The sequence below is a fragment of the Temnothorax nylanderi genome, unplaced genomic scaffold, assembly GCF_030848795.1.
Source record: "Temnothorax nylanderi isolate EJ_2023f unplaced genomic scaffold, tnyl_v1.0 TNYL_tig0653_pilon, whole genome shotgun sequence".
Lineage (NCBI taxonomy): Eukaryota > Metazoa > Arthropoda > Insecta > Hymenoptera > Formicidae > Temnothorax > Temnothorax nylanderi.
In genome coordinates, this window is record NW_027249715.1 from 42,861 (window position 1) to 62,019 (window position 19,159).

General features: G+C 41.6%; 1 pseudogene; it reads right to left on the reverse strand.

Moving 5' to 3' along the window:
• Positions 1-13,609: 13,609 nt before the first annotated feature.
• Positions 13,610-14,404, reverse strand: LOC139784649 (uncharacterized; annotated as a pseudogene).
• Positions 14,405-19,159: the final 4,755 nt, after the last annotated feature.

Below are 19,159 nucleotides of genomic sequence, written 5' to 3' on the forward strand. Positions count from 1 at the left end.
ACACTTGCGAGTTTTGTGATTTCAAAGGCGTTTAATAAAACAGATCTCTCGTGGTTACACTTGAATCAATTACTTCACTACCTTGACTTGCGGGTTACCATACTTTACTGACACGTTGACTCGCGGTACGCGCTCGGTTCTTAGACTGCCCGCCGTTCCTTGGAAGGGCGGGCTTTTTATCGCCTCGGCATTGCTGACTTAGCAGTCAGCGATTTTGACTTCGCGATCAACGTCCTAGCGGGCTGGTGATATCCCGAATGACCATATATGGTCATTACCGCGACGCGTGCTGGCTTTCGCGTCATCGGTCCTCGTCGCTAGGGTCGGATTACCAAGTAATCCGGCCCTCGGTGTTGCCAGGTGCCATACTTTATCGCGAATACGTTGTGCGCTCACAACATCCCTTCCCCCGCGGAAAAAGAAAAACTGAGGTATTCGAAGTTTTTCGTTATTTATTTATTTGTGTTTTTCTTTTTCCTGAGAGGTTACACTCTAATTTTCTTATATGCTAATATGTATGCTGTGATTTCTCCTTTTAAATTCTTAATGATTCCCTTTTTTCTTTATTACATAAATAATTACAAGTATAATCCTTATTACGACTACTATTATGGTTGCGGGACCTACGGGACATGCGATATTCTTATTTGAAAACGCTTGGTGTATTCGCAGTTATGAATTATATAGGTAAATTTTGATCGCATCTACGTTTATTGGTTTCTCGCGTACATTTGATTTTTATGGTCTCTTGATGGAAGTACGCGTGTTAGTAATGTTATTTTGTGTCTACGTTAAGCTGTGAAAGTCTGATTTTAATATAGTTGCGTCTATTCGTATCGTTGTTGGTGTCCGATTCTTTCGAGATGGATGCCTGGCTCGTTGATAAATTGTGTCACCTCGTGCGGTGGTGTGGGTGATGCTCTTGTTACGAGGTACTGATAAAGGATGAGCCTCGTTATCCTTTAATTTCGCTGACACTGACTGTCAGTGGGCTGTTGCTTTGTTCTTGTTTGGAGAGTTTCTTCAGTCTGAGTCTATCGCTGGTGGAGTCTTCGTGACGTTAATATGTCACCGCTTGAGCGTGTGTCAGTCCGGGCTGACGTTGTGGACCCGGGTGAAATTTGGACTGGTGAGGGGGAGGAGGACGCTGCCGCCCCGGTTTTGGTGGTGGCGGCCGCGCCGGCACTTGGTCGTGCTGCTCGTCTCCTTCCCGTTTTTTGGGAGATTGCGATTCGGCATGGCGGGCCCGCGCCCGATTGGTTGCTGGATTTAAGCCGTTTTTGGAGGTTTGAAGATCGTTCTACCGACCCCATGATAGCGTTCTTGCGCTCTCGGGCTCGTGGCCTCCCCCCGATTGGAAGGGGTCGTGCTCCTATGCTGTCTGGTCGAGATCGTTTGATGGCTGGGCGGGGGCATGGTGCACCCCGTCGTGGTTATCGTAAGTTCTCTTATTATGCTATTACTCGGCTATTCCCTGCTTTTGGTAACTTCTTTAACTATGCCTTTCTTTATCTCTAGATTTCGATAAAGTTCTTCAGACGGTTGGCGTGGACGCGTACCGTCTTTCGTTTAATCTTAATTGTGTAATTCACATCGTTGTGTTTCTCGACAACTACGTATGGTCCGATCCATTGGGACTCGAGTTTTTTCGATCGTCCGCGTCGTACCGTCTCGTCGTGTAATAGTACTTTGTCGCCTACCCTAAACGTCTCTTTGTTAGTCTTTTTGTCGAACTGCTGTTTCGCTTTCACTTTTTCCTGCTTGGTGTGTTCTCTAGCTATTTCGTTTTCCAGATGAAATATATCGCAAAAATCGTCGCATCTCTGCTCTAACGCCTTCTCCTCTTTATTATTTAAAATTTTCATGCGTTTTTTACGTAATTTCTCGCGTTGTTCTTGAATTGAGTTGCGCTCTTCAGTCGCGGGTAATGTGAGTCCGTCAACCGTGTCATTCACCGGCATCTCTTCTTGAGTTACATGCGGTGTAAGCATCTGTACTGTCTTCCTGGTGACGTTTAATTTGCTTCTCAGACAAGTGGAATCTATTGGTTTTATCATGCAACTTCCGATAAAAACTCCAGAAATAGGTTTTACACGTTTTACAATACCTCTCCTATTTCGATCTGCACCTGTCGTCTGTATGATTGTTTTACTGCGGGGGGGTTGAATTAGCTTCTTATACGGTCGGAGCTTAAGATTTACTCCGCCGATTCTCAATACGTTTTTCCCATAGAGACAATCAGCTCTGTGCTTTTTGATGAAATCGATTCCTAGTATTCCTTCATAATCCATCGGGAAGTCGTTGTTTACCACGTATATTGTGTGGCGTATGACTTGTTTTCTCAATTTTATTGTGGCTTTTATTTTTCCAAGGGTGTACAGTTGGTGTCCTGTTATCCCTGTCAGTGCTAGTTTCTTTTCACGCATTTGTGTATTGCCTTTCAAATTTCTTATTTTGATAAAGGTTAGTGCTGCTCCGGAATCGAGCAAAAAATTCATTTTTCCCGTTTTGGTTTCTTGCATCGGGAGTGTCACGAGATCTAGATTATGATTTTTACTAGTCCTGCTTGTCACTTGAGTAACTTGATACTCGCTCACGGCTCGCGCCTTATGCTTTCTCGGTCTCTTTTCCTCTTCACTGCTACTGCTGCTGCCGCTGCTGCTGCTATTTGATATTTCATCGTCCTTGTCTGACGTATGCTTAAACGCTTTCGCTGTGGTATATACCTGTGGTTTTTTATTTCCATCAGTTTTAGATTGGCGTGTTCTTTCCTTTTCGGGTCGGCCGTTCAGCTGCCAACAATCTTCCCGTTTGTGCCCCTCTTTCTTGCAGTGGAAGCAATATTTCTCAACAGTATTTATTCCGCGGGGTTTTTCTGCCCTCGGGAGAGAATATCTATTGGCGTATCGGCTAGTGCGGCAATCTTGTCCGCTATAGCCTAGCTTTCCGCATTTATCGCATTCAACTCCAACGCTTCGAGCTTGTCGGGTTTGCTCCTGACCGTTTTTGTTTCGGTCGGTATTATATGTCGAGCGCTGAGGAGGTCCCTTCCATTTCTCCTCTGACGTGGCGCCGGTTATTGCTTCCTGCAAAGTTTGGTATCGCTGCGCCCTGACTACCATTTTAATGTCCTCGTGCAGCCCGATCTGGTAATTGTGGAGGGCCTTTATACTGTCGAGAATGGCCTTCTGCTGCTCTTGTGAGTGCTCTTGGCCTTCCTCCATGGCTTCATATAGTTCTCGCGCTAGTTTTTCTACGCGTCGCCCGAATTCCTGCGCGCTTTCTCCCGATTTTTGCTTTAGGGAGTTAAACTCTAATTGCAGGTGGGTCATACTTCGCTTGCCTAGATATTCTGTTTCTAGTTCGCGTTTTAACTGCGCAAAATCATGAATATCGCGCGTGTCAAAATCTATCATGGCTTTGCCTTTAAATTTGGTGCATAACATTGCCTCCAGAAGTGTCGGTTCATCCGCGGGGTGTATGTTCTTCATTGCGTAATTACTGGCGTTCAGAAATTCGCGGATGCGTTCCCGGGATTCCCCGTCTATCTCGGGTATCATGTTTCGAGCGTCCTTTAGGCTAAGGCACCCGAGGTGATGTCCCGGTTGGTTTCGGACGTCGGTCTGCGTGCGCCCGTAGGTAATGTCCAGAGGACCTTGGCTGCGTCCGCGGCGACTTATTTCGTCGGGGCGCTCATAGTTTACAGCTTCTAGCCTGCTTACGCGGTCCTGTACATCGCGCACTGCGCGAAGGAGTTCGACAGAGCGCTCGAATTCCGCGGCCTCTGAACGGTTCATGCGATCCTGCATGTCGCGCATTATCCGCTGGATGTCGGTAATCACGGTGCCTAGCGCTCCTAGGTCTGTTTGCGATTGTTGTGCCGCTCCTTGGCCTGCTCGTGCCGGCTCAGGGGCTCGGCTTTGGTCCCTTTCGGGCGATCGCTGGGCTTCCGATCGTAAACGATTAATTTCCTCGCTCACTTGTTCGGGCGTTATGTCGACTCGTGGCGCAGGGGCCGCATTAGCCCTCTGTTGGCTCATTCTATTTGCCCGCGGGGTATAATCTTCTTCCGTCGGGTCAAACAAGTCGCTATCGTAGGACGTCAGGGAGAATTCTCCTCGTTGAGAGATTCTGCTAATCGTACTGCTTGCGACGTCGGAGTGTGCGTCTGTTTGTGTCGGGGTCAGTCTATCGTCGTCGTTACCGCAATTATTATTGTTATTTTCACGCGCTAAACTTGCGTCTATCTCGTCGAACGAAAATTCCCGCTCTGTAATGACGTTCGGGTGCAGTTCTAGCACCGGTGTGTTATCGTCCGAAAATTGTGAGTCTAAATTCCGTCGCACGCGGTCTAATGTCTCGCTATCGGTATTTCTATTGACGCGCACGGGACTTCGCGAGCTAGATTCTATCGCGCGCAGGGCTGGTTCACTGTGTAGGAACGAGGCGTTTCGGACGGGGCGGAATGGGGTGATTTCGCCGTCCGACATCTATCGGCTCTCACTATTTTTGTTATCGGCGTTCGCGGACCGTCTCGCGTCGCTCGCAAAGTTTTACATTTGGCGTTCGCAATGATAAATCGTAACGGACTTACAGTAACGCCGTGTAGCGCATCGCGTCCGTTTTCCGCTGAGTCGTTGTCCTGCAGGGCCGCTTCGCTGCTTCGTCGTCGCTGCTTCGCTGCGCCTCTGCTTCGCTGCGTCCCTGCTTCGCTGCTTCGCTGCGTCCCTGCTTCGCTGCTTCGGGCTGGCGGGTCTGTACGGTAGGTCGGGGCCTTCTCCGGTGTCGCTGATAACACGCGGGGGCTAGAACTGCACGCGGGGGCTACTACCGTGGCTTTTCTCGCTCTGGATCTGGTCGGCTGTTCCTCTCCGGGATGTTTTACCGCCTTTTGATGATCCGCTCCTTTTTGCAGGCGTAAGTCTGGCAGGATGTCCTCTCGTCCGGTTAGCAGATCCCACCGCTGCCACCAATTGTTGTGCCGTAAACGGGAGTGTTCCGGCACAGGGTTCTTTGGATCCGCCGGGTTGGAGGAGAGAACAACACTTGCGAGTTTTGTGATTTCAAAGGCGTTTAATAAAACAGATCTCTCGTGGTTACACTTGAATCAATTACTTCACTACCCTGACTTGCGGGTTACCATACTTTACTGACACGTTGACTCGCGGTACGCGCTCGGTTCTTAGACTGCCCGCCGTTCCTTGGAAGGGCGGGCTTTTTATCGCCTCGGCATTGCTGACTTAGCAGTCAGCGATTTTGACTTCGCGATCAACGTCCTAGCGGGCTGGTGATATCCCGAATGACCATATATGGTCATTACCGCGACGCGTGCTGGCTTTCGCGTCATCGGTCCTCGTCGCTAGGGTCGGATTACCAAGTAATCCGGCCCTCGGTGTTGCCAGGTGCCATACTTTATCGCGAATACGTTGTGCGCTCACAACATATTGTATTAACAATAACAAAAATATATTCAACGCTACAAATATTGATATTTGTACATCAGTACGCGATAGAGTAAAATAAATTAGTTATCCAACGGCTATCGGGCGTTAACCGGGTACGATTCCGGATCACGAGTCGGAATCTTTATCACAATAATACTTTCCTCGCTTAACAATCGTACGTTGTAGAAATGATGATTATAAGTACGCGATTTCGCGAAACTAGTCTTTCCCATGAACGTATATACGATAATTAATTTTAATGCAAGATATTTCTTTCCGAACACGTTCGTACAATACGAAAGCTCTCTGTGAGAAGCTCGATCGAGAAAGACCTCGCGCGGTCGCTCGGTTTGGCTTTTATACCTCGGCTGGGTGTTCCTTCCCACCCACAATGAGAGTAACCGCGCATCCTACTTAACGCGTGTTGACTTAAGTTACTATTTAAACCTCTTGTAATAAAGTAAGAGCAAATACATCCTCTTTTACTGTATGACGTGACAATGTCGCGTCCACCGCCCAGACGGTAGCTCGGCCGAGGGGAAAGTCGGGAATGGCGCCTCGACGTGAGTGGGGGAGGGCTATTTGCGTTAATTACTTGTAAGTTAGATTTCGTAGGTACGACGTGGTGCCGGAGCGTGTGATTGGCGACGACGCGAAAATGTAACGACCTGTGTCGCAACGAGGGAAGGAGGGACGCTTGGAGGACGCTGGACGGAGTGGTTGGCCGACGGGCGGGTCACCGGGGCCCGCCGCCGCGGAAGCGCATGGAATATCTCGCACGGCACATCCCTGGCCCCGCCTCAGCACAACGAAGGGTGCGACACCGCGATGCAGAGCGAGTGGGCGATCCCGGACGTCTTCTCCGACGGTACCAAGGGCGCCGAGCAGCGTAGCCATGGCCTGGCCAGCCTGGCTAAAACTGAAATGGGCCCACATACGTAACAGCCGATTGAAAGTGCCGCGGAAAAGCGGCGGACATTGTGAGCGGCGCCGCGAGCAGAGCGGCACGCGCGACAAATCGGCGGGGCGGAAAACTGCGAGCTTGGGGCGCATGCGCGGGGGCCCAGCGTGGTCCCGCCGGGCCGGCCACTCGTCACTGTCGAACCAGCCGCCGCCGAAGAGCCACCTCCGGAAAAGTGTCCCGACGCAACCGACGCAGCCGACGCAGCAGCGAGCCGCAATTTGTAAGGTCTCCACTCCGGTACTACCGCGGTAATTAGGGCTCGATCTCGGCCAAGACCCGATATTGATGATTGCAGATATCGATTGGATTATCGTTTGTATCGATTAGATTATCTTCTGCATGTGGCTACCGGTTCCCGTTACTGCGAATGCCGATTACCTTTGCATTTTGGTAGAACGTGTGGTCGCGGGGTCGGCCGAGATAGAGCCCGGAAAATATTAGAAAGCCCTCCTCGGAAGCTCTTATGCGATCGACAGTCAATTCGTGTTTATCGTGTATTGTTGCGTGTATCGTATGTCGTGCTTATCGGGTATTGTTGCGTGTATCGTATGCGTTGTTGAGAATTTGTCGGGATAAGTGTTGATGCGTGTCGCGAATGGAAACGTGTCGCGGGGGGTACGTTGCGGGAGATATTGCGTGTACTCGTGCAGAGCCTCGCGAATACTTTGGGTCGTTCGTGCGAGCAAGTATCGTCGCGCTCGCCCGACGGGGAACCTCGCGGACGTATTGAGTGAGATATTGCGTTGTCTTCGTCTTATTGTGTATCATTGCGTGTTTAGGGTCTCGCGTATGTTTCGAGTCGTTATTCGGGCGGACAAATGTCGTCGCGCTCGCTCGGACGGGAATCTCGCGGAAGTATTGCGTTGTTGCGGCCGCGTGGAAGCCGCGGCCAACATCGTGTGTAATCTGTTGAAACGTGGTGCGCGTAATCGCACCTGGCGCCCATTTAGAGTGTGAGATGCGTGATTATTGAGAGTCCCGGTTTCGCGAGTAGGATGTATGACGTTCCCACAGGACTCTATCTGAAATATACTATTATCATTTTTATTATTTAATCTGTGTTGATTGCGCTGCGCCTCCTCCCCACCTTCCTTCCGTAACCGACACCCTGAGTTAGCGTTCACGTGATATACATGCGTGTGGGCCGGGAATCGAGTTTCGTCGAGAAAGTAATATCGCGGATACTGCGGAGCTACCGTCTGTTTAGTAGTTAATTTGCGGCAGCGCCCCTTCGGCTAGCGAGACCGAAGGAAAACGGGTCGCAACTGTAAAGTACGAAATGTCGTTTATTAGTGCGTGGATCCTAATCCTTTGGGCGCCTACATCCCGACAAAGTCCCTCCTTCACGGCTACGGGCACAACAAATACAATGTTTGCATATCCCTTAAGGAAATGTCTTCATCTTCAAGTTCACTCTCGCTCGATTGCGAGCTATCACTTTCATCGTTTTTGTTTGAAAATATCAATGAAGTGATTGATACTGTTAATACACTGAGAGAAAAATTTTTTTAAACGAAGTAAATACATTTACTTAAAATTATTGTTTTTGATTGAAGTAAATATTCATTCTATTTAAATAAAAATATCTAATTCCAAGTAAATATGTGTATTGTATTAAATAAATTATTTTAAATCATTACATTTTCTACATTTAAGTAAAGAACATGAAATACAGAATATTATTTATTAAACAAAGTAAACTGTTATTTCAAGATGAGAAATCTAACTTTCTTCGCTTTAAAAATGACATTTTAGAAAATGTTTTCTAGAATCAAAATGACAATTTTTTTAGTTGAAAATTATATGCTTTTTGATACTTATATCTTGTTATAAGTAAACATTTATTCTTAAACAAGAAAATAATGTTTTTCTATGTAGTAACATTTTTTTAAGAAATAATGTGATATTCAAAATCTATACGCTGAGAAAATAAATATTTAAATCCAATGAAATAATTTCTTAAGGGCCATGTAATAAATTATTTTCTTGAATAAAGTATGACTTTTGTGGGTTATAACTTTTCCTTTTCTTAATGACAAAATTTTACTTTCTTGAAGAAAATTACTTCTTAGGTGGCTCCTACCAAGGGAATATTTTTTTAAACCAAATAAATATGTTTACTTAAATTATGTTTTTTATTGAAGTAAATATTCATTTAATTTAAATAAAAATGTACGATAACGGCGCATGCATATTGCAGACGAATGGGACTTTGTTCCTTTTCTCTCTCGCACAGAGACCCACTGTCGGTCCACAGGAGACAGTTTTATGTACATGTTTTACACTAACAATAAGTATATTTTATTTCAAATTATTTGATTTTCTACATTCAAGTAATAATTTTATGAGATATAGAATATTATTTAAATAAAGTAAATTATCTTTTTGAAGTAAAAAATCTAATTTTCTTCATTATAAATATTACATATTATTGTTAATAAATACTTTACAGAATCAAAATAAAAAATTTTTTAGTTTAAAATTATATACTTTTTGATATTTATATTTTGTTATAAGTAAACATTTATTTTTAAATAAGAAAATAATTTTTTCTATTTTGTAATTTTTTTTTAGAAATAATGTAATATTTAAAATGTATACATTGAAAGAAAAATATTTAAATCAAAATAAATAAGTTCGTAAGAGCTACCTAAGGAATCATTTTATTGAATAAAGTAAAATTTTTTCGACCGAAGTATTTCTTTCTCATTAAGAAAATTTTACTATATTCAAGATAATTATTCATTAGATAGCTTCTAAGAATTTATTTGTTTGGATATAAATATTTTTTTCCAGTGTACTACTTTAAAACACATTTTTTTATTTTAACAAAATATATAGGGGAGACCGGGGCCTAACCGTCGCCGGGGTTGAACCGTCAAATCAAATATCTCGGAACCTGTATATTGTGCGAACTCGCTATTACATTGTAAACGCTGCTTATGGTACCCATGTGACCAACGGAGTTTCGGCAGGTTATCTGCCGTGTTATGATTTTTACGAGGGCAAACGTGTTTTCGGAAGGTGAAAGTGAAATTTTCTGCGCGTGGAAATTTTGTAATATCTGCAATAATATTTGCTCTCCAAATCTCAAAGTACGTGATTATAAAGAGTAATGCATGCTGAACACGAATCCAGTGTAGTTTTTTCATTATCGTTGATGTCTAATATTTCGTGGGCGATCAAACCTGAAACTTGTGCTTGGGGCTTATCCGTCAGTAAGCACCCGGGGTTTATCCGTCAGTCTCGTCACTGTGGCGCGCCGGGCGCACGACTTCGGCTCACGGCGATTTCAGGTTATGTTTCCCTCGAGCGTAATTCTGTCTTCCCTTGCACGTGCGTCAGTTTGTATAAGAGGGAAATGGTACGCACGTATCGTCGCAAAACGGGTGTTTTGGCCGACCGAAAAGATGGCGGACCGTTGTTTTCGAGATCGCTCGCGCTCACGGCACGTCGGCGAGGTACGGCGAGGCACGGCACGGCTCTGAGATCCCGTGATTTCCGCGCGAGAGTTGACATGCCGCGCGCGTGGTAGATCGTCCCGACTCCCGGCCGCGGTAAATCGTCGTTGTTGGTCGTTGTGTCAGTGACAGTCGCGCGTGCGACCGCATCGTCCAGCGTTCGGCCCATCGTCTCGGCGTCATTGTCGCCGCCGTTGTAGTGGTGGTGGTGTCGGTGGTGGTCATCGTCGTCGTCGTCGTCGTCGTCGTTGCTCCGTACAAAGCGACGTAAATCACAGAATCCCTGGGTCCTGACGGAGCGATTCCGACGACGTGTCGTCGTCGGCGCGTCGAGGAATCGGCGCGAGGACGCCGTCGATTCCCGTCGACAAGGAGCAACTCAAGAAGGCAGTTCTTGCGGTGAGAAAAGATAAAATAAAAAAAATGCCACACAAACAGAACCGCAGCCTTCGACGAGCAGTGGGCGTAAATCGAAATCAAGGAAGCAGCAGCGATCGGATTTTGACGAAGACTTGGATAATACGTGCTGCGTGTGCTCAAAGAAGTTGACAATAAACAGAGCATATGGGAAACAGTGCATTGCGTGCGAGCGTAGGGCACACAACACATGCGTGCGCTTGTCAGGATCTGTATTCACGTGCCTAAAATGTTTTATGGAATAGGTAAAACAATTATTTTTTAATAAATTTTTATATTTTTCTTTTAAAAAACAATTATTAAAATGTATCCTATCATTTTTCAGGATTAGATGTATTTATATGTATTGAAAATGCAGTGTGACGGATAAACCCCGGGGGGATGACGGTTAAACCCCGGCATTTTTGAGATTTCAATTTTTCCACCGTTGTCGTTTTTGCTCTATACCGGTTAAACAAAACGACGTAGATAAAAATTTCTTATATAAATTTTGTAGCTAAATGTTCACTCTTTACAGTGGTATACCACATTTAACTAAAATTATTTATTTTCTTGTTAAAAATCGGCACCGAAAAAAAACTGACGGTTAGGCCCCGGTCTCCCCTACCTCAAGTAATTAAACTCCACTGTTGTAAAAAAAAATTTTTAATCCAAATAAATAAGTTATAAGTAATAAAAAACCATCTCATGATAATTTTGTTTAATAAAGGATAAATTTTTTGTAATAAAATATTTTTTTTCTTTCTAGCGTGGAGTCCTATCACATGTGCTGTGACGTGACGGTTCGCCGCGCGTGGCAGCGCCCCGCCACCATCACAAGGCGCGAGTTCGCGCCTTCGGGCAAGCCAGGAGAGCGACCGCAAAATCTCCAGGGAGCCTACCGAAACTTTAGAATGCGTATCATTTATTCATTTTATTTTATTTTGTATTGTATGAAAATGTTGCACCTCGCCGAGGCACCGTGCTTCGAGACCAGGATTGCGGAAGCCAGCGACGGGAGCGAGCCACGGCAAGGGACGGAGCGGCGCGAGGATATCGCGAGACCCAGTGAGGAGTCCGACCGCGGGGCACGAGGCGGACACGCACGGCGCAGCTGATCGGCGAGAGGCCGACAGGGCCGTGATAGGGCCTTTCTCCCCCGAGGAGGCGAGAGCTACCCCCAAACCAATCCCGGGACATCCAAGCGGAGGGGACGCCTGGCCAGCGTTCCCTTGGTTCGCGAGGAGACCTTCGGACGAGGGGAGTCGAGCTCGAACACGCTAAACATCGAGTGGAAAAATCTACGGCACCAAGGACGCCTGGGGGCGCAAAGGACCCCCGCAGGATACCTGCGACAGCGCGCGCGTGATCCGCGACGCGCTCACCCCCGATTGGTCGCGACACTACGCTTGATTACCGCGCAACCCCCAGGGAGGGGCGCGCTTTCGATTTCACATCGAGCGGATCACCGCTCGATCTCTCCTGGTTCTGTCGAGAAAGTTCTCGCGTATTATCGAGGATCCGGATTCCGAGCAAATGGATCATCCCCGGCGCCTGTGACGACGCTTCGGATTTCGCCCGGGAATCAGCGGGACCGGTGAGGTTGCCCTCCACAGTAATTGGTGTGTAAACAGTCACGGTGAAGCCGCGAGTGCCGCGTTTCTCCCGCCCCGACCTGCCGTCCTCGGATATCGTGTACGCGTAGCGGTTTTCGGGTTGGCATTGGTGCAAATCGTCGGACGCGACGTACGCCGGACGCGGCGGAAACGTATTGGTGTTGGCGGTCGGTGGCGGACACGAGGAGCCTCGCGACGACATATCCGTGCGGTGCGACGCTCGGCCTCTTGGGGGTCGCGACCACGGGGTCGCGAGATCGTGGATATCGCGACATCCGGTCGTAGATAGAGTTTCGCGTATTTGAACTTTTCGCGTGGTAACGAGCGTCAGCATTCTGTGCTGTATGGGTTATCGACCCTGCCTGGGTAAATCAGGCCAAAAAGTTACAGTTGTGCATGACCCTACGAAATATTGATGGACAGTGTACATATATTGATCTAGTAATAATCATTTTTATGTTATCCATTACAGGTCTGCAGAGGAAGAAAATATGGCCGCAGAAAGAGAAGAAAATAGAGAAGAGAGATGGAAAAAAGAGACAAGGCACGAAGAAATTCGAGAAGAAAATATGCTAGCTCGTGAGAGAAGACATAAGGAGCAAATAGATGTCAAAAAATCTTTAGTATCCATTTTACAACAATTTTTGAAATAAAATATAGTTTCTTGTAGGTTTATAAGAAATAAGGTAAAGAATTTAAAGCTGACATTTACTTGTATTCTTATTTACTCTGCCAGGCTTCCGGGCTATCACTTTTACATAAAAACTTTCTTCGTGATGTTTTTCGTCAATGTTCTTTTATTTTTTTTAACAAGAAAGTGTATTGATTTGATTGATTAAGTTTTTATATTACAAATGTTAACAGTTTGTTTATTTAAAAAATTGTTTTATTTAGTATAAGTTTGATATAGAGCTTAGTACAACATTTGAAAATCATTTTTTATAAAATAGGTTTTGTTGTTAATAGAAATAAGTTGTTTATGCTAAAAGAATGTTCAAAAATATATAATTTTATGTTAAAAGAATAATATGTTTCAGAAATATTTGTTTCTTTGTGGGAAGAGGTTTACAAAATACACAATTTGAATATTTTAATAAGATTATAAGATTTTATAATAGAAATAAAACCAAAGATTAAACATAAACGTATGTCTATTTATTAACCTAAATGTTTATTTATTACAAAATACAATACAAACTTTTTTGTATAAATTCGTTAATAGATCCTACAAAATTTCAAATATCCTTTTTTTTAAGTTATTTCTTTTGAAATTACAACATTAAGAAATTTATTAATATTATTAATTTATTTTCATTTGCAAAGCATTCATTATTGCTATTCTTTTGGCATTTCCTAAATCAATATTATTATCGCGAATGTGTGCTTGATATTCTTCATGATGTTGGACACCGACAGTCATAACATCATTTTGCAATAAACAAATGTTTTGTAACACACAACACGCTATAATGAATTATGGAATCTTTTTAACGTCTGTCAGTGGTAAACAGTCTAACAATATTCTAAAACGTATCTTCAGTTGGCCAATCGCCCGTTCAATTGCCATTCTTGTTGAAGATAGACAGTAATTAAAATTTTTTTGTCGATTTGTCAAATGTCCATTGTCTCGAAATGGTACCATTACATGGGGATGAATCGCATAAGCTGCATCTCCAATTATATGAGAGTCGTTAGGAAAGTACACCTAAGGTCTCTCAAGAAAACGTACTATTGGGGAGTTTCTGAAAACTCAAGCGTCGTGTACTGACCCCACTTGACCTGCATAACAGTGTGTAAAGAGGCCACTCAAATCACAAACCACTTGAACATTGATAGACGGGAAACCTTTCCTGTTTATGTATGAAGCTGCATCTGTTGGTGGGGCTCGAATCTTGATATGAGTCCCGTCTATGGCACCGATTACATTTGGAAAGCCACTAACTTTTGCAAATTTATCCCTGATATCAGCGGCAACAACTTCATCAGGCCACTGGATAAATCGAGGCGCGATGCAATGTAATGCGTAGGTTACACGTCTTACGACTCTAAAAGCTGTTGCTTTGCCCACTCTAAATTTGACGCAAATGGATCTACAATAAGCCACATTATAAAAAATAAAATAACTGTAACGAACAATGTAACGATAGTGGTGGTTACACGCATACAAAACAAAAACAGTGTATACTAATGGGATTTTACGTACCTGTACGAATCAGGAGTAGCCATGAATCACAGAGCAATATACAGTTGTTTTTTTGCTGAAATACGTTTTCTGCCAATTGTGGTATTTGTCTCATTTAGCGTTGGTCCAATTAATGATAAAATCATTTCAAATGTTGCCGGAAACATTCTAGAATGATAGATTATGATAAGTGAAATTAATTTCTCAAAACCAAATGGATAATATTTCAACTTTATAACTTAATGACGTTTAGATTGAAATGCTTACCTGAAATGCTCTTTAAATGCAATATTGGGAATTACGCGATCAACATAATCTGTAATTTTTTCGGTTGCAATCATTTTTCCACGTACTTTACTCCCCAATAGTATACAATATGTCGTAGCCCGACCAGCTTTTGGGAATAAGAACACGTTTAATAATCAATACGTGATCAAAGTAGAAAAAAAGATATTAATATAATGTTGAAGTAGTGAAGTAATTTACATCAAATTAATTATGAAAAGTCTAATAGAGTGAACTAGTAAAATATTGAAATAAGATTAGAACAACGTGTTGCTTAGTCCCTTGTTGCTCGCCCCTTTCCTTCACGAACCGTCGTGATGTGTGGACGTGTGTGGACGTGTGTGGACGTGTGTGGACTAGAGCGGACGTGTACAAATATATTGTGAGCTGATATAATAAAACGGAGCGGACGTGTGCAAATATATATTGTATGCAAATATATATATAGCAGATATAATAAGACGTTGTGAGCTGTGTTGTGAGGAGTGTTACGTGCAGTGATGTAAACCGTGTTGTGAGCTACATACGAGATAAGTGATATGTCTGTTCAGATTATATTTGCTGTGAACCCGACTGTCATATTGTGAACTTGTGTTATAATATAATTCTTTCTCTCTTATCAACCAGTGTTTTGACTATATTGCTATATAGAGAAACAACAATCTTTTTAGTTTTTTGACAGGTTATGGGCCCAGACTTCCGCGTATTAAAATGTCTGGTAAATAGTGGTTATAAGAGTGAGAGAGAGAGAGTAAAGTAAAAAGAAAATAAAGCAGAATATTGAGAAAGAAAAAGAATAAATATAGAAATATATAATAAGAATAAATACTCATAATATGATAGGTTACTATAGAAACTGGTATGCGTTTGTCGATAAATAAATCGTTGCTAAGGAAAGGGCATGCGTTTGTTTAATGATATTAAATCAATAACATGTTACTAAGGAAAGTGCATGCATTTGTTTAAATGATGTTGAATCAATAAGTTGTTGCTAAGAAAAGAGCATGCGATTGTTTAATAATAAAATTTATTGAAAAAGAATTAAATTAAAAGAGTTAAAGGAAAAATAAAAGATAGATTACAAACGCATAATAGATGTAACAGTTGAGATAAATAAAGAATTTAGAAATGTTAGATATAAGAGTTGAGATAAATAAAGATTGAAGATAAGATATTTTGAATATAAAAGTAAAATTAAAATGTGCGTATGAGTAAAATAAAGTCTAACTTAAAAGAAGTAAGAACAAAGTAAAAAGTAAAGAAAAAGTAAAGTAAAATAAAATAGTGAGAAATTAAAATAAAGTAAAAGTAAAGTAAAATGAAAAATAATGAAAAGAAAAATAAAGTAAAAGTAAAAAAGTAAAGAAAAGTAATTGAAGAATAAAAGTAAAAACAAAATAGAGAATATTTAAAAGTGATACGCAGATTTTAAGATTACAATAAATGAAATATTGTCTAAGTTAAGAAATGAAAATAGTCATATCATAATATGTATTGTTTTTGAAAGTTTATATAATGTGTTGTCGCGTATAGGTAAAAAATTTACGTGGCGATATTGATAAAAGAATATACGTGCCGGTTTAACACGTGTCGGTGAATAAAATTATCTGAAACTTTAAAATTTAAAATGGCAAAGGTTGCGGAAGATTATTTTAATATTGAGAAGTTAACGGGTGTTGAAAATTTCCAAATTTGGAAATTTTAAATTAAAATAATGTTTCGTGCAAATGAAATGTTAGAAATTGTTACAGATAATAGTGTTGGTGAAAGAAATGATTTATAGCGAAAGAAAGATGCGATTGCGCAAAAGATAATAATATCAACTATTGATAAGAAACCTTTTCTTAATATAATGTAACACATCTAATAAGATGTGGACTAAGATATGTAATACTTAAAAAAAAGGATAAAGATATATACTTTATTTACCCCGAGGGGCCTTAAAGGGCGTTCTTTGAAGGGACGTACCCAACCCTACTCACTATTCCATCCTATTCTATTCCTCCATTCCTATTTCTTTGGACCAACGGTTTAACGTCTCTTCCGAAAGACGGAGCCCAGTTTTCCATCTAGGGATACTGTATCCATTTGGGATCTATCCGCCAGATGGGGGGGCAGCGTTTTGCTGAGAAAAATTCTCATCGGCCTAGCGGGATTCGAACCCGGTTCTCCGGATTACGAATCTGGCGCTCTACCCACTAGACCAGTTGTCTCCCCTAAGATATGTAATACTTATGAAAGGGATACGGAGCAACAAAGGTGTAGCCTTTTGCAAAAATTCTATAATACTACTTTTGAAAAAGGATCAGATATGACATCTTATATTAGTAAGTTAAAGAATCTAGCTTTCAGGTTGAATGCAATGGATACAAAGATAAATGATAAAATGCTCATTTCAAAAATATTAGCAACTCTACCGAAAGAGTATATACATTTTGTAAGTGCTTGGGAATCGACGGAACCTGATAGGAAAACCATGGAAAATTTAACAGCGAGATTAATCGGAGAAAAATTTCGGTTTCATCCGAAGGAAGAAGAGAATGCAGTCGCCTTCAAGACAACTCAAAAGAAGTGTCATAAATGCAATAAATTTGGTCACTTGGCGAAGTTCTGCAAAACAAAGTTTACACCAAAAGATAAAAAGCAAGTTCGTTGCTTTAAATGTAATAAAAACGGTCATATAGCGAAACATTACACTGAGGAAGAAAAAAGTGAAAAAAGGTGTAATATTTGCAAGAAGAACAATCATTTGGAAAAGGATTGTTATTTTAAGAACAAGAAGCAAGATAAGAATAAAGATGTTAAAAAGATTGCATTACTTACAAGTGAGATGTATGAGGAAGATTCTTGGATTGTTGATTCGGGAAGTACAAATATGACAAACAACAGAAGTCATTTCCAAGAATTAAAGAAGTCACATATTCAAATTAATGTTGCAAAATCGGAAGAAACGATGCAGGCAGAAGGTATAGGCAGCATTGAATTCAGTAAGTGTATATTAAAAGAAGTCTTATATGTACCGAAACTAACAACGAATTTACTTTCAGTAAATACAATAACGAAAAACGGTGAAGTTATTTTTACGAAAAACGAGGTAATAATTAAAACGAATAATAAAATTGTTTTAAAAGGTAGGAAACTTTCAAACGGATTGTTCCAAGTGAAACTGACACCAGAACACAACCTAGAATCTCATCTGACTGAGAACTGTGGAAGTCAGGCAGAATTATGGCATAGAAAACTTGGACACGCAAGTTTTGGTAAGATGAAAAATATGTTGACGCTTTGCGATGGACTAAGACTCTCAAATAATGATTTGGATGAATTAAAGCAAGTGTGTGAAGTCTGTCAAAAGGCCAAGCAGTCAAGACTCAAGTTTGGAGATACAAGAGCGAGAGCCAATAGGCCAATACAAATAATACATACAGATTTATGTGGACCTATAGATCCAGATACATGGAATGGAAAGAAATACATAATAACTTTCTTAGATGATTATACCCACTATACAATGGCTTATCTTTTAGAAAGCAAAACAGAAGTGCAAGAAATTATGAAGGAATATGTGGAACGAGTTGAAGCGCACTGGAACTTAAGAGTTTCGAAGATCAGATGTGATAATGGTAAAGAATATTTGAATAAGAATATTCAATTATGGTGCAAAGAAAAAGGAATAGTATTGGATAATACGACACCATATACGCCTCAAATAAGTGGTAGAGCAGAAAGGTTGAATAGAACATTAATGGATAAAGTCAGAGCACTTTTATCTGATTCACGTTTGAATAAAAATATGTGGGGAGAAGCTTTGTATACTTCGGTTTATATTTTGAATAGACTACCAACTGATACACTCAAATGTACTCCATACGAGATGTGGGAAAAACGAAAACCAAATGTGAATGGTATGCAAATATTTGGAAGTATAGCGTATGCTAAGATTTTGGGACCACTGAAAAAACTTGAAGAGAGAAGCAGGAAATTAATTTTTGTAGGCTACGCGCCAAATGGATATAGGCTATGGAATTCTAAAGAGAAGAAAATAGTTATAGCCAGAGATGTAAAATTTCAAGAAGTAAGTTTAAAAGAAAATAAAAACTCAGAGACAAGTAAAATAAGATTTATTCAACAGAATAATGAAATTGAAGAAGAAAGAAATCTAGAAAATGAAGAAACTGAAGAAAAAAGAAATCTAGAAAATGAAGAAGAAGGATGGGAAGATGCAGACGAAGGAAATTCCTCTTTTGAAGAAAGGGGAAGACAAGATATGAATAAAAACGAAGAAAGAAGAAGACAATAAAGAAAATAACGATGTAAATATTTCAGTTAGAAGATCATCAAGACAGAGAAAATGTCCAGAACGTTATCAAGCAAACTATGTAATGTTAACATATAAAGAAGCAGTGTCAGGTCCCGACAAGCTTAGATGGGAAGAAGCAATCAATGAAGAAAATAATTCTCTAAAGGAAAATAATACTTGGGAGATTATAGATATGAAAAATCTTAAAGAAGAAAAGCCACTAACAGCAAAGTGGGTATTTAAGATAAAACAAGATGGAAGATATAAGGCTCGACTTGTGATAAGAGGATGTGAACAAGAATTTGGAGTAAATTATGAAGAGACTTTCAGTCCTGTGATTTGTACGAGCGCTCTTAGAAGTTTATTTGCACTCGCAGCAATGAAGAAGTACAACATAGTGACTTTCGATATAAAAACAGCTTTTCTATATGGAAATGTCGAAGAAGATGTGTATGTTATAGTCAAAGCCCGAAACGCGGGCATTCCTAGGATTGACTAGTCAATCCTGGGG